This window comes from Chiloscyllium punctatum, chromosome 41 (assembly GCF_047496795.1).
Source record: "Chiloscyllium punctatum isolate Juve2018m chromosome 41, sChiPun1.3, whole genome shotgun sequence".
NCBI classification, from domain to species: Eukaryota; Metazoa; Chordata; class Chondrichthyes; order Orectolobiformes; family Hemiscylliidae; genus Chiloscyllium; species Chiloscyllium punctatum.
Genome location: NC_092779.1, coordinates 44,927,318 through 44,950,041, shown reverse-complemented (window position 1 = coordinate 44,950,041; position 22,724 = coordinate 44,927,318). Strand labels below are relative to the sequence as shown.

Sequence of the window (22,724 nt, the reverse complement as noted above, 5' to 3'; positions counted from 1 at the left end):
AGGGCCCCATATCCAGTTAAAGTCATACCCCAGAGTAAAGTAGCCTGCTTGATTGACGCTCCACTAACACCTTCTATTTCTTATATCTACAAGGTGCCTTGCACCATCTCACTAAGGCTCCTTGACATCTGCAAACCTGTGGTCTCTACTGCCTAGAAGGACAACAATAGCAGATGTATTCATGACCTGCAAGTTTCCCTCCAAGCCACAGGCTATCCTGACTTGGGGCTATGTTGCTGTTTCTTCACTGTTGCTGGATCAAAATCCTTGAACTTCCTCCATAAGTAAATTGTGTATGGAGCTACACCATTTAGACCGCAGCAAGAAAGCAGCTCATCACTGCCTTCTCAACGGCAGTTAGGGATGGGCAACAAATGCTGACCAAGCCAGCTATGCCCAAATCCTATGAGAGAATAGACAAAGAGTCGGGATGGGAGAAAGTGACCAGGGAATTTTTGGAGGGTGGTGCAAGGTACGCAGATATGGCTGATTTTTATTAAATTCTGCAGGATATTCCTTGGAGATCTTACAGTCATTGCCATTTGGTTGTGTTACATTTTAGGAATAGGGAGAATATATGTAAAATTTTGTGTATTGTGCACCCGTCCCATAGGCATCATGTCTGCTTCGTTTCACACTTGAAATAAAATAACAGATGTGGAATGGTGTGGAGTGAGCAAATAAATGGGTAAAATTGTGCATTATGATAGAAAAGGCATCAAATAAACTGCTTTATATGATTGTGTTGCTGTTGGCAGTCTAATAATTTCACTATTTCTGCTTATTTTCCAGACCGGTAACAAGGGAAGTTTGTGACAAATATTAAGATTTTGTAATGACAAAAGCTAAAACTACTCATTATAATAGTTAATCTCCTTTTTATGTATTAACAATGAAAGGTGCTATACAAGTGCTGTATGTCCTTGGAAAATCTAGTTCCCTGTAAATCTGATGTTTAATTAGATTTCCAGAATTTTGGATGGAGAAACAACATTAGTGGTCTTTGGCTTTGATAGCTTTATTGAGAACAACTTTATGTTAAGGAATAAGATGGATTCTCCTGTTATTTGTGCCATTATCATTTCTATTTAAAATCTTTTTCATCCAGCCAGGTTATCCATCACATTAGTAAATATCTGATGTAATGCACTGTCTTAATACCTACATCCCTTTTATTCCTTCACTCATCTATCTAACATGTTTTAAATATTGACATAGCCTTTGATTTAGAGACTATGATAATAACTTTTCACCAAAGCTTATGAGACCTTTATTTAAAAAAGGGTTGTTTCTTCTGATTCTCTTCAAATTTGATCCTTTTCTATGTCGTCTTGTTCAAAAGCTCTCTAAATTCAAAATTTCTGGTCCTTGCTGATGTGCATCTCATATACTTGATGGGCATTGAAAGTTTAATTCATGTTTGCATTAATTTGTATGTTCTCAAATTGATTAAACCCTTGGTTCCTGATGCTCAGATTTTATAGTTTGCTTACCAATGAGATAACAAATTTAAGACTACTGATTTACCTTGAATACAGTTCAAACAGGGCAAATCAGCTAACAAAATATTTTCGATAAATAAATGAACTGAAATTGTGTGATGCTAGTGCCAAGTCCAGGAATCAAAATTTCTGTCAACGATGTCTAAATCAGTAGGCATTGTAAAGGAATCATTGCATTCACTTTACAACACAAAACAGGATATTCAAATTAATTGATCTTTGTTATTTATGTTCTGCCTGGGTTTCTCCATCCTACTTCACCTAACTTCATAAGTTTATTCTTCTTTTACTTACTCACTGAGTTAGCTACCTTTTAAAGGCTTCTTGCGATTACTTTAACCACTGTGTTGAAAAGTTCTGTATTCTTATATTTTTCATTTTGTTCCATGTTAGTATCTTATTAGTTGGCTGCTGAATAATTATTACACTTGCACTTAATGTTCAGATTGCACCATGGGCAATGAAATTATTTTGAAAATTATTTTTCATAAGCTACCTCTTACAAAACATGTAGGTTATTGTAAGCATGCAAATTATTGACTGTTTACAATGTCCATTTTTTATTGGTCAAAATTCAAGCACAATTGTATAAATATAAATTAGAACATAGGTTGAAAGCTATTTCAGAGACTGAAATGAATATCCATAATGCACAGTGGCATCACCAGTCATAACTGGTCAGACTAAAGGAAATGCTGATTACATCGTGTTCTGAGTCCAGGGATGCCACCTGCCTGTTCCCTGCTAGTAAAGGAGCTGGAGAGGCCAGGGTGATGCTGGGATTCCAGTGGTGGTGCATCCTGTCACAGACATGGAGTGGGTGCTGGTGAGACAAGCATTGAGAGTTAAGATTGGTGGAAAGAAAGAGGCCTGTTATGGGACATGTGCATTGAACAGAGGTCAACTTCAAAGTAAACTTTCCATTTGTCATAATGGGGTAATTTATTTGACAGCTATTCACTTGGTTTGGCAGTCAAGGTGTGATTTGACGCTTGTTGAGTTGGGTCTTTCTTGCTGCCAGTTACAGACCGATTGCAGAACATTGGAAGGGTTTAGCTCCTGTTTTGTATCTGGATATACGGATGGGTGGGCACTATTTCGTTCGGATATTTGATTATTTGGATAATCGATTTTAGCTTAAACAGGGGAAGCCATACTGACCCATAGCTGTGCCCCACTGGAGAATTTTGTTTAAATCTATCATTTTAATGAATCTGCCGTTTAAACAAACTAATCTTTACAGTCTGAAAATTACAGGTTAAAATGAAAAGAACTAAACCCTTACCATGAAATTCCAGCATTAAGGAAGGTCCCAAACAGCTTCTATGATTGCAAGACCATTCCCAGTTTCTGGGAACTCTGTCTTACGATTGAAAGACAAAAGCCCCACTTGGCACGTGCGTTTATATTCTCGGCCTTTTTTAAAATGAACTGCCTGGTAAAGTGCTGGGAATACTGTAAAACACTTACTTTTGCAAAAGGCTGTGTGACTAACCCTAATCTAAAAAAAATCCAGTCACTGATGCTTGAGCTGCTTGTGCTATTCATGAAAAAGGAGCAAGCATGTGCCAGAAGACTTCAACTTCAGTTGCTATTTCTTTATGACTTCAGCTGTACTATTCTGCCACTATTGTTGAAACATCTAACCCCTGCTCAGTGTTTCTGTTGACTTCTCTTTCATTCTAGTTATAACATTTCCCGATTGTCAACTTCACGAAAATTTTCCATCCTACTGCTATTTCTTCCCTTATTTCACCTCATTCTGAGTTGTCCACACCCTTGTCACCAAATGGTGAATGTTCTGATATGTGACCTTTCAGTATGTAATATTGCATATGTAGATTAAGTTCAATAAAAGATTACTGTAATTTAAATCAATTTTTTAGTATAAAGACAAGCATATCGCCTGTACTTCAGCTTAATTTGAATATGTAGATTAGGTTAATTAGAAAATAGGCTCTTTTCTCCAAACCCCTCATACCTCAAGTTGCTAAAGAGAAAATACTATGTTGTTCTGGTTTTGGGGTATTCCATAAGAGGACAAATTTCCATACACATGATTACATTAAGGGTTCAGTTTTTTTTTCTAAAAGGCAAGATTTTGGATGCTGTTAAGTGGTCTGCAGTAAAATAAGCTGGAGAAATGCATATTTATTCAAGTCTGCTCAAATATGTCATTTCTCTTCTTTATTGACCACTGATGGATTCAACTGTATGAGCAGATTAAATATTACTGACAGTGATTGATAGAATCACAGAGTCATTGAGATATACAGCATGGAAACAGACCCTTTGGTCCAACATGGCTATGCTGACCAGATATCCCAACCCAATCTAGTCCCACCTGCTAGCACCCTGCCCATATCCCTTCAAACACTTCCTATTTATATACCCATCCAAATGTCTTTTAAATGTTGCAATTGTACCAGCCTCCACCACATCCTCTGGCAGCTCATTCCATACATGTACCACCCTCTGCGTGAAAAAGTTGCCCCTTAGCACTCTTTTATATCTTTTTCCCCCCTCACCCAATACCTATGCCCTCTAGTTCTGGACTCCCCGACCCCAGGGAAAAGACTTTGTCTATTTATCCTATCTATGCCCCTCATAATTTTGTAAACCTCTATAAGTTCACCCCTCAGCCTCTGCCCCAGCTTGTTCAGTCTCTCCCTATAGCTCAAATCCTCCAACCCTGGCAACATCCTTGTAAATCTTTTCTGAACCCTTTCAAGTTTCGCAAAATCTTTCCGATAGGAAGGAGACCAGAATTGCACGCAATATTCCAACAGTGGCCTAACCAATGCCTTGTACAGCCGCAACATGACCTCCCAACTCCTGTGCTCAATATTCTTGACCAATAAAAGAAAGCATACCAAACTCTGCCTTCACTATCCTATCTACCTGCAACTCCACTTTCAAGGATCTATGAACCTGCACTCCAAGGTCTCTTTGTTCAGCAACAGTCCCTAGGACCTTACTATTAAGGGTATAAGTCCTGCTAAGATTTGCTTTCCCAAAATGCAGCACCTCGCATTTGAGTTAAATCCATCTGCCACTTCTCAGCCCATTGGCCCATCTGATCAAGATCCTGTTGTAATCTGAGGTAACCTTCTTCGCTGTCCACTACACTTTCAATTTTGGTGTCATCTGCAAGCTTACTAACTGTACTTCTTAAGCTCGCATCCAAATCATTAATGTAAATGATGACAAAAAGTAGAGGACCCAGTACCGATCCTTGTGGCACTCCACTGGTCACAGGCCTCCAGTCTGAAAAACAGCCCTCCACCACCACTCTAATCCCTTAACAGCTTTGACCAAAGGTCAGTTAGACTCGAAACGTAAGCTCTTTTCTCTCTTTACAGATGCTGCCAGACCTGCTGAGATTTTCCAACATTTTCTCTTTTGGCTCCACCACCACTCTGTCTTCTACCTTTCAGCCAATTCTATATCCAAATGGCTAAGTTTTCCCTTTATTTTGTGAGACCTAACATTGCGAACCAGTCTCCCATGGAGAACCTTGTCAAACGCCTGACTGAAGTCCTCCTAGATCACATCTACTGCTCTGCCCTCATCAATCCTCTTTGTTACTTGTTCAAAAAACTCAATTAAGTTTATGAGACATGATTTCCCAGGCACAAAGCCATGTTGACTATCCCGAATCAGTCCTTGCCTTTCCAAATACGTGTACATCCTGTCCCTCAGGATTCCCTCCAACAACTTGCCTACCACTGAGGTAATGCTCACTTGTCTACTTCCCTGGCTTGTCCTTACTACCCTTCTTAAACAGTGGCACCACGTTTGCCAACCTCCAGTCTTCCAGCATCTCACCTGTGACTTCGATGATACAAATATCTCAGCAAGAGGCCAGCAATCACCCTAGCTTCCCACAGAGTTCTAGGGTACACCTGATCAGGTCCTGGGAATTTATCCACCTTTTATGCATTTCCAAGACATCCAGCACTTCCTCCTCTGTAAAATGGACATTTTGCAAGGTGTCACCATCTATTTTGCTACTTTCTATATCTTCCATATACTTTTTCACAGTAAATACTGATACAAAATACTCGTTTAGTATCTCTCCCATTTTCTGCAGCTCCACACAAGGACCGCCTTGCTGATCTTTGAGGGGCCCTATTCTCTCCCTAGTTACCCTTTTGTCCTTAATGTATTTGCAAAACCCTTTGAATTCTCCTTCATTCTATTTGCCAAAGCTATCTCATGCCCCCTTTTTGTCCTCCTGATTTCCCTCTTAAATATACTCCTACTATTTTTATACTCTTCTAAGGGTTCACTTGATCTATCCTGTCTATACTTTACATATACTTCCTTCTTTTTCTGAACCAAACCCTCTATTTCTTTAGTCATCCAGCATTCCCTATACCTACCAGCCTTTCCTTTCACCCTAACAGGAATATACTTTCTCTGTATTCTTGTTATCTCATTTCTGAAGGGTTTCCATTTTCTAGCTGTCCCTATACCTGTAAACATGTGCCCACAGTCAGTTTTTTGAAAGTTCTTGCCTAATACCGTCAAAATTGGCCTACCTCCAATTTATAACTTCAACTTTTAGATCTGGTCTATCCCTTTCCATCACTATTTTAAATCTAATAGAATTATGGTCACTGGCCCCACACTGCTCCCCCACTGACGCCTCAATCACCTGTCCTGCCTTATTTCCCAAGAGTAGGTCAAGTTTTGCACCTTCTCTAGTAGATACATCCATATCTTGAATCAGAAAATTGTCTCGTGTACACTTAACAAATTCCTCTCCATCTAACCCCTTAACACTATGGCAGTCCCAGTCTATATTCGGAAAGTTAAAACCCCCTACCATAACCGTCCTATTATTCTTACAGAAAGCTGAGATCTCCTTACGAGTTTGTTTCTCAATTTCCCTCTGACTATTGGGGGGGGGGTCCTATAATACAATCCCAATAAGGTGATCATCCCTTTCTTCTTTCTCAGTTCCACCCAAATAACTTCCCTGGATGTATTTCCAGAAATATCCTCCCTCAGCACAGTTGTAATGATATCCCTTATCAGAAACACCACTCCCCCCCTCTTACATCCCTTTCTATCCTTCCTGTGGCATTTGCTTCCTGGAACATTAAGCTGCCAGTCCTGCCCATTCTTGAGCCAAGTCTCTGTAATTGCTATGATATCCCAGTCCCATGTTCTTAACCATGCCCTGAGTTCATCTGCCGTCCCTGTTAGGCCCCTTACATTGAAATAAATACAGTTTAATTTATTAGTCCTACCTTGGCCCTGCCTGCCCTGATTGTTTGACCCGCTTCTGTTCTCAACTGTACCAGTCTCAGATTGATCTCTTTTCCTCACTATCTCCCTGGGTCCCACCTCTTGCTGGCCCCTCTTCCCCCGTGAGAACATTCTGCACCCTCTCTGAGACATCCTTGATCCTGGCACCAGGGAAGCAACACACCATTCTCATTTTTCGCTGCTGGTCACAGAAGCGTTTGTCTGTGCCTCCGACTAGAAAGACCCCTCCCACAATTATTCTCTTGGAACCCGACGTACCCCTCATTGCCTTAGAGCCAGTCTCAATACCAGAAATTTGGCTGTTTGTGCTATGTTTACCTGAGAATCCATCAGCCCCTACATTTTCCAATTTTCCAACATAGCATACTTGTTTGAAATGGGTATGGCCACAGAAGGCTCCTGCATTAGGTGCCTACTTCTCTTACCTTTCCTGGAGTTAACCCATCTGTGTGACTGTATCTGAGAATTTTGCCCCCTTCCTATAACGGCCATCCATCACATAGTGTTGCTGTTGCAAATTCCCCATTGCTTCTAACTATCTCTCCATCTTGTCCATTCGATCTGATAAGATTCACAACCAACAGCATTTATTGCAGATATAATCTGCAGTAACCTATAAACTGTCCTTAAACTCCCACATCTGACATGAAGTGCATATAACTCTATTAAAGGCCATTTTTGCTCCTTTACAATCTACAGACCCAGAAAATAATACCATCTTATTCCTCTACAAAACACTGCCCCAGGTTAAATTTATAGTTATGGCTTCTATTTTAAGTTTAATCAAGAGACCTGTCTCAAAAAACATATAATCAAGAAAGGACCCACTCTACTCAATACTGCAGACTTTCTGTAGGTCCCACTTAAAAACAATACACTTATCTGCTTCTGTGCTATGAATTTTGCCCAAACAGTTCTTCCAAGATCAGTTGTGAATTTCACTGTTTGCTAATTTTCCCAGACGCACTCCGATGTCCAGTGATACATGAACTCAAACAGCAAAGGCAGTAACCGAGCAGGTTCACAGCTATGTCAGTTTCTTTCTTTCTTTCTTTCTTTCTTTCTTTCTTTCTTTCTCTCTCTCTCTCCTGCACTGACCTCACCATGTGCTTCCTTTGTCTGTTCTTCTCCCTTTTAAAACTGCTGTTGTTTTGACTTTTTTTTCCCCCCAAAGTTCCAAAACAATGCAACAGCATATAAAACAGTAATTGCTGCTCCTGGAATTCGAGGAAATCACCTCCAACACCTAAAGTACCTCAATCATTGAGCAGCTGTTAAAGTCAGAAATTTTTCCCATCCTCCATCTTTGATTACCCAGAATCCTGGATGAGCTAAATTTCTAATTTGCTGATCAGTCAAATCAGGAGCTGGATTATATTTTCCTTGATTATATTTAAGGATTTTAAAGCTGAGGAAACAACCCCCACACGAGATGATCCCTTACAGCGCATGTTCGCAAATGAGTGTGCAAAGTACAGGAGTCATATGTACAGCACGAAAACAGACCCTTTGATTTACCCGTCCATGCTGACGAGATACCCCAATCTAATCTAGTCCCACTTGCCTGCACTCGTCCCATATCCTCCAAACCCTTCCTATTCATATACCCATCCAGCTGCCGATTAAATGTTGCAATTGTACTAGCCTCTACCACTTCCTCTGGCAGCTGATTCCATATGCGTACCACCCTCTACGTGAAAAAAGTTACCCCTTGGGTCTTTTTTTAAAATATATCTTTTTCCCCACTCACCCAAGTTCATACCTATAAATGCAATTACAGGGGTATAATCTGAAAAATCCCACATATGAATATTTCCGGTACTTAAGAATGCCTATTTTATATTGTCCTGTATTGTGTACTGACTTCCACACAAATTAACTTGCAAACAGACTTCAGAATGGAATCATTTGCAACCCGGAGCTGCCTGTATAAAACTTTGATCCCATGCAAAATCTGTTTATCTGTAGTCATGAGTATCTTTGTATCAGAGTGTACCGAGCTAAAGAAGTTCAATTTTTCAGTTTTAAAAATAAACTCAACTCTTTCATCTGAGGGAGTGACTTAATTTTATAATAACAAGCAAAAACAGATATCTCTGAAGACAGGTCACTGGACTTGCAACAATTAACTGTTTTCCCCATCATGGATGACCGCAGATCCACTGGGAGTTTCTCCAGAAAATTATTTTTGTTTCAGATCTCCAACATTCACTGTTCTTTGTTTTATTTAAGTGGTAATCTGTGTAAAGGTGGGCTACTGGTTATCTGTGCAATATGTATTCAGTTTGTCCACCTGATTTGCCAATGCCTAATAGAAGTAATTTAGATTTTTAAAAGTTGTGTTGCTTTCTTTTGAAAATTTGGCACAACACCAGAACTTCAGTGCTAGTAATGTATCGTTAAATTCATTGTATTAAAACAAAATCAGTTAAGCTGTGCTTGACACCTCTCAGCTTTCCAAACTGAATGCTGAGCAAGTGTTTGGCTTTTGTTGATCCAGATTCAAGTATGAAGGAATAAACAAAATAGTTTTGATCCAGCTAGATTTTATTTTACTTGCAGACCCTGAAGGCAGCAGTTTCAATGCCCATGAGTAAGAAAAGATTTACTTAGCTAGCCAGACCGAGAGTTACAAACATTTCATAATCGAATAAATGATTGAGTGAATTTTGCAATGGGACAGTTGGGAGGAAAATTGGCTGTCTTTTACACTCAATTAACAAGATAAAATGCTTATCTTGTTCTTATTGTTGTCCAGTCCTAGACGTGTTTTGTTCAAACTTTTTTCAAGGCACTTCTTCAAAATGATTATAGATATTAATTGTGTGTTTAGATCGTGATTGGGTATATTTAGGATTGTAATCTGGCCTTCCAAATTTAGTGCAGTTATATAATGGAGTTCTGCTCATGATAATACTTGCAATTGTGATATTTTGAAACTGGGCTTCTGATAGCTAGTATACGGATAAAGTTATTACTCCAGGTATTTCCTGACAATTATTGTGGTGGAGCAGTTACAGGTTTGGCCTAGGCTACAGCAGCACGACAGATGGTGTTGCATTGTAATTCACTGCTTGGCTACATACTTTTTTACTTTTTCATTTTGTTTGAGACTGGAACTTTTTGACATTAATCAACGCTGTGATGGCAGAATGTAAACTGCTGCTTTGTAAGTCAGGTAAGAGAGGTTTGGAGATGTAGCCATTTGAACTTTCGTTGCAATCCATGCAATATGGTAAAAGCCAAATGATTGATAATTTGTAGTCAACCATGAGGTTCAGCAGTGGGGTGGGGGAAGTTGGGCGGGGCGAGCGGGGTGGAGAATCACTTTTTCTCCATGTATCAATGAAATTCGTGTAATTTAATATCTACATAAGAAAGATTGCCTGTACAAATCCCTTACGTCAGAACCTGTTGTGCAAAACCGGTCATTACACAGGAATGAGGGGAGAGTTGGCAGGACTAGACTGGGAGAAGAGTTTAGAAACAATGATGGTTGAGGAAGGTAAAAATCACACAACACCAGGTTATAGTCCAACAGGTTTAATCACCTGATGGAGTGGTGTTCCAAAAGCTAGTTTGTTTCCAATTAAATCTGTTGGACTATAACCTGGTGTTGTGCGATTTTTAACTTTGTATATCCCATCCAACGCCGGCATCTCCAAATCATGGTTGAGGAACAATAGCAGACATCAAAGAAAATATTCCCAACTCAACAAAAATCTATATCAGTAAGAGAAGAATTCTAGGAAGGAGATCAAACAACCATTGTTACCAAGGAAGTTGAGGAAAGCATCAAATTGAAGGAAAAATGTACAATATCGCAAATATTAGTGGTAAGCCAGAGGACTGGGAAAGTTTCAAAAACCAACAAAAGATGACTAATAAAAAACTGGGAGCAAACGTGCAAATAATAATATCAAGACAAATAACAAGAACTTCTTTTAAATGTATAAAACTGAATACCCCGAACTGTAGCGCAGAGGGATTTGGAGGATCTCTTGCATCAATCACGAACGATACATGTTCAGTAGGTATTAGGGAAGGCATGTGGAATATTGGCCTTTGTTTCAAATGGAATAGATTATAATTAACAAGTTCATTTTGCTAAACTATACAAGGCACCAGGCACAGTACTAATATCCTATATCTGAGCCAAAAGGCTTAGTTCAAGACCTTCTTGCTTCAGAGGTATATCATAATACATCTGAACTGTTTGATTTTAAGAATATCTATAAAAAGGAAGAGAGACCAAAGTAAACCTAGAGAATGAGGCTAGGAAAATAATGTTGGGGAACTATGTAAATATTGTGCATAATTACTTTGTATTTAGTACTCTCATAACATTATTATTGTCTTCTACCGTGAAGACTAATAATCAAGGAATTAAAAAGTGGCTAAGAAATAAGTACTGTAACTATATTACAAGAGAAACGCTGAAGGCCAGTAGCCCCCCTAGGCTTATTGTGGTGAATTATAGCATATGAAAGAAAATAGCTACAGAGGTGGGGGATGCTAAGGTAGTAATATTCCAAGAACGTTCTGAGGAAGGGTCACTTGACCCAAAATGTTTACTCTGATTTCTCTCCACAGATGCTGCCAGACTTGCTGAGCTTTTACAGGAATTTCAGTTTTATGTAACTATAGGCCAGTTAGTTGAAGTGTTATTGGGAGAATGTTAGTGTCTGTTATAAAGGGTGCAAGAACTGAGTATTGACAAATACATAATAATATCAAGCTGGTTGTGTAAAGAGGCAATCATGCCTGACACATTTATTGGATTTTTTTGAAGTAACAAGAAGGATAGATTAGGGGGAACATGCAGATGGAATCTATTTGGATTTCAGTTGGAGAAAGCTTTCGGGAAGACTATTGTATAGATTAGATTAGATTAGTTACAGTGTGGAAACAGTCCACACCGACCTGCCGAAGCGCAAACCACCCAGATGCATTCCCCTACATTTACCCCTTCACCTAACACTACAGGCAATTTAGCATGGTCAATTCACCTGACCTGCACATTTTTGGATTGTGGGAGGAAACCCACGCAGACACGGGGAGAATGTGCAAACTCCACACAGACTGTCCCCTGAGGCGGGAATTGAACCCAGGTCTCTGGCGCTGTGAGGCAGCAGTGCTAACCACTGTGCCGCCCACGGTTGCAGTCAATCTACAGAGTGAAGAATGTTAATATCCACATTGTTCCTCCCATTAGGAAGAAGGAGCTTGAAACTTATAATGAAATGGGGGATGGAGAAAAAAACTATGTTGTAAGAGCTTCGCCTTTTTTGAGGTATTTTAGAAGTTGGAGTGATTTCCTCGAATTCCAGAAGCAGTAATTTCTGTTTTATAAGTTGTTGCATTGTTTTGGAACTTTGGGGGAGAAAAGATCAAAACAAGGGAGACAAAATCAGAGACCACATGGTCTGAGAGAGAGAGAGTAAGAAACCCATACTGCTGTCTGACACAGCAGTGAATCTGCCGAGCTACTGTCTTTGCTGTTTGAGTTTAAGTATTATCACCCACTGGCCCCAGCAGACTTCATACTCTGATTTTAAGCTGCAAATGTAAAGCAGCCAGAGATCCTTGTAATGATACTGCAACTTATCCACTCCAACTGAGGATAGTTTATACATGGTCAATAAAGCGAAAAACTGTGGTTGCTGGAGATCAGAACAGACAAAGTACTGGAGAAATTCAGTAAGTCTGACAGCATTTGTAGAGAGAAAAACAGTTGACATTTTGAGTATAGTGTTCCTTCATCAGAACTGAATACAGTTGTGAAATGGTGGTGTATGTGGAAGTGTTGACAGATGACTAAAGGAGTGCAATGGGTAGATGGAGAAGTGCCAGGGAAGGGAAGGCATGGTGGGGAATAAAAATGAAACCAAGAAAGGGATTGTTGATAACATAGGACTGTACAGCACAGGACATAACCTTAAATTGAAGTAATCCCTTCTGCCTGCCCTTTGTGCTTTTTTTTGATTAGATTAGATTCCCTACAGTGTGGAAACAGGCCCTTCGGCCCAACAACTCCACATCGACCCTCCAAAGAGTAACCTACCCAGACCCATTTCCCTCTGACTAATGCACCTAACACTATGGGCAACTTAGCATAGCCAATTCACCTGGCTTGCACATCTTTGGACTGTGGGAGGAAACCGGAGCACCCGGAGGAAACCCACGCTGACACTGGGAGAATATGCAAACTCCACACACAGTCGCCTGAAGCTGGAATTGAGCCTGGGACCCTGGTGCTGTGAGAGTGCAATGCTAACCACTGTGCAACCCCACTTACCTAAAAGTTTTTTCAACACCCCTATTGTACCTGCCTCCGCTACCACCCGTGGCAACATGTTCCAGACTCCTATCACTGTGTGTGTTTAAAAAAAACACTTGGTCTTCACATCTCCTTTGAAGTTTCCCCTTCTCACCTTAAATGCATGCCCTCTAGTCTTAGACATTTCAATATGGGGATAAAAGATTTTGACTGTCAGCCCTATCTATGCATCTCATGATTTTATAGACTTCTATCTAGTCTTGCCTTGGTCTCTGCTGCTCCTGAGAAAAAGAGTTTTTCTAGCCTCTCCTCCTTGCTCATATCCTCTAATTCAGGCAGTATCCCAGTAAACCTCTTCTGCACCCACTCCAAAGAATCCATATTCCTCCTGTAATGTGGTGACCAGAATTGAACACAATACTTAAGTGGGCCTAACCAGAGTCTTCTAAAACTGCAACATGTCAGCCTGACTCTTGTAGTCAGAACCCTGAATAATAAAGGCAATCATGCCATATGCCTTCTTTACAATCGTATCTACTTGTCCGACCACTTTCATGGAGCTTGAACTTGAACCGCAAGATCCCTCTTTACATCAATGCTATTCAGCATCCTAACGTTAATGAGCAAGCTAAGGGTGAAGCCAAAGAGCTGATAACAAGGACCATGACTAGTTGAAAACAGGTTGGCTGTGCTGAGAGCAACCCACAAAAGACAAGATCTGGATGTCTTGGGGTTTGGGTGATGAACCTGGAGGGAAGTGTTTATGCTCTGAAATTGTTAAATTCAGTGTTGAGTCTTGAAGGCTGAAAGTTGTCCAAACGGAAGAAAAGTAGTTGTTCCTCCAGCTTGCAATGAACTTCACTGGAGTACTTCCTGATGAAGGGCTTTTGCCTGAAATGCCGATTTTTTTTCCTGCTCCTCGGATGCTGCCTGACCTGCTGTACTTTTCCAGCACCACACTCTACTCTAAACTCCAGCATCTGCAGTCCTCACTTTTGCCTTCACTGGAGTACTTTTTAAGCTTGAGACAGAAATATTAGCATGGAAATCTGGTGGTGTGTTGAAGTGGCTAGCAACTGGAAGCTCAGGAGCACTTTTATGGTTAGAGTAGAGGTGTTCAGTCAAGCAGTCACCCAGTCTGCATTTCATCTCCCTAATGTAGAGGAGACTGCATTTTGAGCAATGAATACAGCAGAGTAGATTGAATGAAGTGTAGATAAATTTATGTTTCGCCTGTAAGTTCTGTCTGGAGTCTCAAGTAGAGGGGGAGGTGGTAAACAGGCAAGTATTGCATCTTCTGTGGTTGCAGTCATGTTGCCATGGATGTGTCTGAGTGGGGGTTTTGGGAGTCGAAGAGGAATGGACCAGGATATCCCAGAGGGAAATGTCTCTGTGGAATGCTGACAAGGGAGGGAAGGGAATGTGTGTGTGGTGGTGGCATTCTGCTGGAAATGACATAAATGGTGGCTTATGGTGGCTGGTGGTCTAGAAAGTGAGGACAAGGGTTCCCTATAGTTGTGGAAGGGAAGGGGTGAGCGCAAAAGTGCAGGAAATGAATAGGACAATGATAAGGACACTGTTGATTACGGTAATGGCAGTCCTCAATTGTGTAAAAAGGTGAAATAAGCAGTCATTTCCACCACCACCAAACCTGACTTTCCATAACACATGTTTGCCATATATGATCACAATGTTGCTGATCAAGTCAAGTGGGCTACATCCTTCAAAATTATACTAACTGTTCTCGATTAATCCCTGCCTTTCCAAGTGTAGATCAATTCTGTCCCTTAGAATCCTCACTACTGAGGTTAAGCTAACAGGCCTATAGTTTCCTGGTTTACTTATTTCTCCCTCCTTGAATAATACCACATTGACTGTCTTCCAATCTTGTGGCATCTCTCCAGTACCTAGAGTTAGAAAATTATGTTGACTGAACATAATGCTGCTGTATTCCTTTTAGATATTGCAACAGTGTAAAGTTGTATACAAGTGTGTTAGGTTTAGGGTGGTTTAGTAGTAGTGGTGGCTTTAACAAGCATCAACTATTGCTAGTGCCCCTGCTATTTCCTCCCTTGCCTCACTCAACAGTTTGGGATGCATTTCATCTGGCCCTGGTGACTTCTCTATTTTTAAATCTGCTGAACTACTCAGAAGAACCTCAGTCTGTGCCAATTTCTTTGATTTATATCACAATCCTTCTTCCTGATTTGTATAGCTACATCATCCCTCCCTCTAGTGAACACCGTCACAAAGAAGAAGACTGACATAATTATGTCCGCTGGCTCCACACAGAAATTACCACTGTGATCCTTCATGGACCCCACTCTTGTTGTCCTTTTTTACCCTTCTTGTACTTGTAAAATAATTTGAATTTCCTGCTTTACCCCTTCATACGCCCTTTTTGCTCTTCTAATTTCCACTTGCACATTCTTTACTCCAGTTTGAAACCGTAGTAACTTCCAAAGGTGTCGCTTTTTCTCTTTGTCCAATCCTGTATATCCCTTAACATCCAGACTTTGTTGAATTTGTTGACCATGGCTGTTTATCTTTATTAGAACATATTGCCACTGCATTCTCTCTCTTTCCTCCTTCAAAACACCCCAGTATTCTGACACTGACTTACCTAGAAGTATGTGCTTGGAGTCCATTCTGGCCAAATCACATCTGATTTTGGTAAAATTGGTTGTTACCCAATTTAGAGCTTTGATTTCAGACCCATCCTTGTCCTTTTCCATAACAATCTTAAATCTGTTGGACTATAACCTGGTGTTATGTTTTTTTTTAACTTTTCTCCATCCTAGTCCAACACCGGCACCTCCAAATCAATTTTAAATCTGACAGTTGAGATTACTGTCTGCAAAATGCTCCCCCACTGATACTTCAGCCATTTGCCTTGCGTTATTACCGTGCCTTTGTGAAGGTCATGAGGTGACATTTAAACAGGTGCGGTGGGTACAGGTCATTCTGCTATCTCACGCATTTCATTAATGTGAATTTGCTGTAACACGATTGATGAATTGGGGACATTGTTTCCAAAGCACGAACTTTTAAAACGTGTTGGCTGTAACGCAATTACATTGCCAGCACGTTAAGCGCTGTTCCTAAAGCGCAGTTTTTCTATAATGCGGGGTTGCACAAAAACACAGCCATTGCATTATAGGAGAACTGTCTATCTACACGCTAAGGCATGGCAGTTACTTCTCTTCAAACAGTGTCATTGATGTCTAATTAATTTTTGTTCCTTCAGAGCAGGAAATGTTGGTATGAACCTCTTTGTTAACCACAGCATAACTACAGAAGTAACTGCCTTGACAAATGGATATAAATTTAAATAATATTTTCTGAAAACTGTCAAGTGAGATGGGGCTGTGTTGCTTTTTATCCATATTGAGATTAAACAGTGCCAGCTTGTATCACTAAATCTTTTTCCAAAAGGATTGCAATTGCTCTATCATTGTGTTACGTAATACTCATGACAGGTTTTGGAGTTAAATAAGTATGTCTCTGAACCACCTAGAATTAAACTGAACCTCATATTGAGGGAAAAAAACACTGTTAGCTTCAAAACGCCAAAGGAAAACATCCCTATATTGATCACCTGTGACGAGAAATAGCCCGTTAAAATTTTTGCTATGGAAAAGCATCACTGGGGCGGAAGCTGATTAAGATGGAGCGAAAGGGGAGACTGGACTATTTATTTTGTCATGTTGTAACATCCAGCAAAATGCTGATTCAAGTAACCTAGATTTCATTAATTCAGTATTCACTAATACACTGTGCGTAGTCTTCCCACTTGGCAACTGTACAGCATTTGAGGAATTCAAGGGCAAGAAACCAGAACTAATGACTATAAAGCCCATGTGACCACAGCAAAAGCAGCAGGCTATCACTAGAATGCAAAAGTGTTTTCCAGAGTTCAGGGCTGATTGTCGATGTCTCTTTTGTCGTTTAATGTTCCATAGAGTCTGGCTATGGGTAACATCATATTTCTGATCCACACAAATCTTGTTTTAAAAGCAGCATGCCAGACATCAAAAAAAAATCTGTCGTGTTGAGCAAGTGCGTTACCCCAAGGCCACCTTTTACTTCTACCCCACTAAAAGTATAGTTAGAGTACAAATCTTAACCATTGGTGATCTGGCTAATAACAGATTCAGTTATTTTCTCTTTCTCTTTTTCTCTCCCTCTTTCCCTCTAGTATACATATTTAGATGCATTTTTTTCCCCTCTTTCTCAGAATGAAGGGGTTTGAGAGGTGGTATCTTGGCCTATTCATTGTCATTTGTTTAGGGATTGCTGAGAAGATAAATAATTGCACAACAGTCTTTCAGTGTTTTTGTTTTGTTAATTTTACATCTCGTTCTGCTGAAACTAATTTTTTGGTTTGGGAGATGAAGCCATTCCCACTACCTGATTTGAGACACACCAGTCTGACTGAATCTGGCTGTGATGCAGTCCAATCTTCACCCCTTCTACCAGTACAGTCATTGCAAAGGGCAGGAGTGTGAGCCCTGAATGTTCTAATTGTTCCCTCTCTTGTTTATGCATTATTAAAACAGTTAACCCAATCTGTTTGGTTTAGCACAAAATTATTTATCCTAGTAGCTAATGGATAAGTTGGTTTCTCGCAGTCATTCATATCTGCATCTCCGTTGCACTTGACAGTGATAGTATTTTGATTTAGCATTTGGAATTGTTAAATCTTGATGATCAATTTTTGAATTAATCATCTCGGTTTAAGTTGCCAGGCAAGCAGTTGTGCGCAGATAGTTGATAATCCATGATGTGGAGGTGCTCGTATTGGACTGGGGTGGACAAAGTCAGAAGTCACATGACACCAGGTTATCATCCAACAGCTTTATTTGAAGTCACAAGCTTTTGGAGCGCAGCCCCTTCGTCAGTTGAAGTGAGATCTGATGAAGGGGCTGCGTTCCGAAAGCATGATTTCAAATAAACTTATTGGATTATAACCTGGCGTTGTATGATGTTTAGATGATTAGATGACTTACAGTGTGGAAACAGGCCCTTCGGCCCAACAAGTCCACACCGTCCCGCCGAAGCGCAACCCACCCATACCCCTACATCTACCCCTTACCTAACACTACGGGCAATTTAGCATGGCCAATTCACCTAACCTGCACATCTTTGGACTGTGGGAGGAAACCGGAGCACCCGGAGGAAACCCACGCAGACACGGGGAGAATGTGCAAACTCCACACAGTCAGTCGCCTGAGGCGGGAATTGAACCCGAGTCTCTGGTGCTGTGAGGCAGCAGTGCTAACCACTGTGCCACCGTGCCGCCCTGTATGACTGATGAACCACAGTTTTCCTTCAGGGAATACAAAATGCTTTTTTATAATCCAGCACCATTTGTTCAAGGTGTGATGTTTACTTGGTCAGTTCACAAACTGGAAGCTGGTAAGGGGCAGACTGGATGCATTTCCAGAGCTGGAATAACTTGTGTACCTAGCCAAAATGGTCTGCATACTAGCGTTCCGCACTACATTGGCAATGAGCTCACTGCAGCTGCAGTCAATGCTGTTCCTTCATTAAATAATTTTAATAATAACGTAACAGACCTAACATAGTTTGTGAAAGAATATTGTTCAAAGCCTGGAAATTATGGATCTGAAACTCCTGCAGCAATGATAAAATTGGGTGTATTTTTTTCTGTTGAGATTATAAATTGTAATTGCAAAGATCAGTAACTGGATCTAAATAATTTAACTTGCACAGGTTTTAAATGAAAATCTTTAATGTTCTGATGGAGAAAGAGGCCACTTGGTCCATCAATCTGCATTATCTTTGTTCCTTAAAGCCACGTGGTCATAGTCAGAGAGGTTCACAGCATACAAAAAGGCTGTTTGGTCCAATAAGCCTGCATTAGTGAAAAACAACTATTCTAACACCGTTTTCCTGTACTTGGCCCATAGCCTTTTATGTCTAGGCAAGTGCACTATTAAATGATTTTTAAATACTATAAAGGTTCTATCTCTACCACCCTTAGCGGCAGTGAGTTCCATGTTCCCACTGCCCTTTTTGGGTGGAATAAACATCTTCCCATCCCTCCTGCTCCTTTTATCTATGCTCCTGGTCATGGATCACTCAACCAAGTGGTTATCTTCCTATCTGTGCCCCTCCAAACTTTTATGCATCTTGATCATGTACTTTGTCAGCCTAATTTGCTCCAAGGGAAATGACCCCAGTCTATCCAATTTCTTTCCATAACTGGAAATCTGCAACCCAGGCAACATCCTAGTAAACCTTCATTTCAACCTCTCCAGTACAATCACATCCTTCCAATAATGTTGATTCCAGAACTGCGCTCAGTGTTCTAGCTGTGGCCCAATCAATATTTTATGCAGTACCAGCATAACCTGCCTGCTCTTAAGTGCTCTGACTTGGCTAATAAAAGCAAGTATCCCAAATAGCTTTATAACCATTTTATCTACCTTAAGGGATTGTTGATCAAGTGCACTAGTCCTTATGAATTTTAATCTTCTGCAGTTGAAGAACTGCACCCCCCCCCCCCCGTGATGAGGTCGTCTCTGTTCCGTGATTGGTCAATAAGCACTCAATCAGTTACAAGCACTCACAATACAGCTGGGTACGGAGCATCGGAAACAGAGGTTGTGTATTTCCATATTCCTCGAAGGAGCACACATGGCTTAAAACAAAGTCATTTTTATACTTAAAGGTACAGGCCATGGTCACATAGTACATTCAAACTATTACTAATCACTAGAACCAATTCTGGCTACCCTTATCTCACTAACTGAGCCATTGCACCACATCTGAAGGTCAGTTAGGATGGCCAGTAATGTTTTATCTAGTCTAGTGATATCTATGCTGTAAAGGGAGCATTGTCTGCTAATCTCTATTGAAGCAGATTGTGGTTAGTCAATTATGCAGCTATAGCAGAATTGCCAATTTGCATTGAGAAGCCATTTTATTACCCCCTAAGTTATTAAGAGCATCTGTTAAGTAGTTGTTCTTGACAATAGCTAGTTACCTCAGCCTAGTATTCAGGTTTCAGACCCTCAGTGTCCTATTATTCATCATGTATACTCTTGACTTGCTTTACCTGCCCAAGTGCATTAGAGTCAGAGATGTACAGCATGGAAACAGACACTTTGGTTCAACCCGTCCATGGCGACCAGATATCCCAACCCAACCTAGTCTGACCTGCCAGCACCCGGCCCATATCCCTCCAAACCCTTCCTATTCAAAAACCCATCCAAATGCCTTTTAAATGTTGCAATTGTACCAGCCTCCACCACGTCCTCTGGTAGCTCATTCCAAACACATACCATCCTCTGTGTGAAAATGTTGCCTCTTGGGTCCCTTTTATATCTTTCCCCTCTCGCCCTAAACCTACACCCTCTAGTTTTGGACTCCCCAACCCCAGGGAAAAGACTTTGTCTATTTATCCTATCCAAGTCCCTCATAATTTTGTAAACCTCTATAAGGTTAACCCTCAGTCTCTGACACTCCAGGGAAAACAGTACCCCACACTTAATCCGGGTTGAATTCCATCGATCACTGATCAACCCATCTGGTTACTCTGCCAATATCTTCCGGTAATGGCAGTTGTAACATTGTGGTAGTGTCACTGCCTTTGAGTAAGGAAGTCAGGGTCAAATTCCACCTGTTCTAGTGGTGTGTAGTAATATCTCTGAACAGGTTGTTTTTTTTAAAAACGGCATTATTTTGCTTACTTGGCTGGTTAGCAAAGCAATGATGCCGATGGGGTGAGGTCAATTCCTGCCTTTGCCTGAAGCATGGTAACCCTCTGGTTAAGCCACCACCAGTCCTGTCTCTGATGAAAAAGGAGTCCTCTTGTTATACAGGACATGCTAACTTTTATATCCTCCTGAAATCCAAGGTTATTCTCACTATTGTTACCCCTCTTCGCCCATTTTTCACATTATCTGTGAACGTAACTGGGACACGGGCTTCCAGTCTCAAAAGCATTCCTCAGCTATCACCTCTGCTTCTCATAAAACAAAGAATTGTGGATGCTGGAAATCTGAAATGAAAGTGGAAATTGCTGGAAAACTCAGCAGATCTGCAGCATCTGAGCAGAGAAAGCAGAATTAAAGTTTTGAGTCTAGTAACCCTCCTTCAGAACTGATGGCAATTAGGAGGAAGTTTTATGTATCCACTAGCTTTTCTTAATTCCCCCGTACCCTTGTGAGCCCCATATATATTACATTTTCCTAGCAACTATAACTTCTGAAGGAGGGCCCTAGGTTCAGCATTAACTCTATTTACCATCTGCTTCGCGCTCTACTGAGCAATTCTGTCTCCAATTTGCCAACTTTCCTTGTATCTCATGGGGATCTTACCTTTGCTGACAGTCCCCCATAGAGGATTTTATGAAAAACATTGCTGAAGTCAATTATCGCCATCTTCTGGCAGTCCTTTATGATTGAGGATGGCTTCCACATAGGCTTGGCAGGTGGTGTTTGAGGTAGGCGAATGGGATGCTCTGGATTCTGCGCACTCTTTTTTTTTTGTTTTCCACTGCTAGTGCTTGACCATCATGTGCTCCACTTGGCACTCAAACTGGCTGGTGCCTTCACAGACACTTTTCTTTTTGCGCATTCTGGGGCAGGTGATCCCTATGTATTGGTGCGTATGATGCATTTGTTTCAGGAGGCTTTCAGATTATCCTTGTGGCGTTTCCTCTGCCCTCCTAATGATTGTGTACAATTGTAGAACTTGGAGTAGAGCACTTATTTAGGAAGCTTTGTTGAGTACACAGACAATAGGCCACACACTGACAGACACTTGTGTGACAAGTTGTATGCCTTTCCTGGCGGTGGATTTTGCAAAAGCAGTGCTTGTGATAACACTTCAGGGAGTTGAGGTTTCTGCTATACATGGTCCATGTTTCTGATGCATACAGAAGGGTGGGGACTATGGCTTCCATGTAGACCACAAGCTTGTTGGGTTGAAGTATCTGACTTCACACCTGTAGTCCAAGTAGACTGTCTTATGCATTGCACTCATCTACACATGGTTACCTCTTCCAAAAATTCAGTTACATTCGTCAGACAAGACTTCCCCTTAACAAAACAGCCCCCTCACGTGCCGATTAATTTTGTCCCACAGAACTGCTTCCAATAATATTCCCATAGTTGAGTTTATACTGGCCTGTAGTTTCCTGATTTATCCCTTGCTCCCTTTTTGAATAACAGTACCACATTGAATGGCCTCAGAAGAGATGTCAGAGACCAATGAAGAAGTGAAAGTTATTGCCCGCAACCCTGCTATTTCCTCTCTTGCCTCATTCCAACAATCGGGATATATGTCTTCCAGTCCTGGTGATTTATCCAAATTTAAGCCTGTTGGACTACTCTGAACCTCTTCTGTCAGTGCTAATTTCTTTCATTATGGGACATTTCTTCTTTCTGATTTCTATACCCACATCATCCCTGTCCCTAATGAACACCAACACACAGTATTCATTTAGACCGCTACCAACATTCTTCAGTTCCATGCACAAATTACCACTGAGGTACTTAATAAGCCCTACTCTCTTGACTGACAATTACATTTCTTCCATCTCACTGCATATTTTCTTTAATCTATTTCAAATATTTTTTTAATTCCCTTAAAATATTTGGGGCTCTGCTTCTAGAGTAATTTATGGCAAAGAC

General features: G+C 40.7%; 1 protein-coding gene across 2 annotated transcripts in view; it reads left to right on the top strand.

Annotated features, from left to right (window-relative positions):
- The window catches only part of LOC140465027 (protein Jumonji-like), a 449,631-nt gene that overhangs the window by 169,626 nt on the left and 257,281 nt on the right, over positions 1 to 22,724 (top strand). The gene's annotated exons all lie outside the window — the stretch shown is intronic.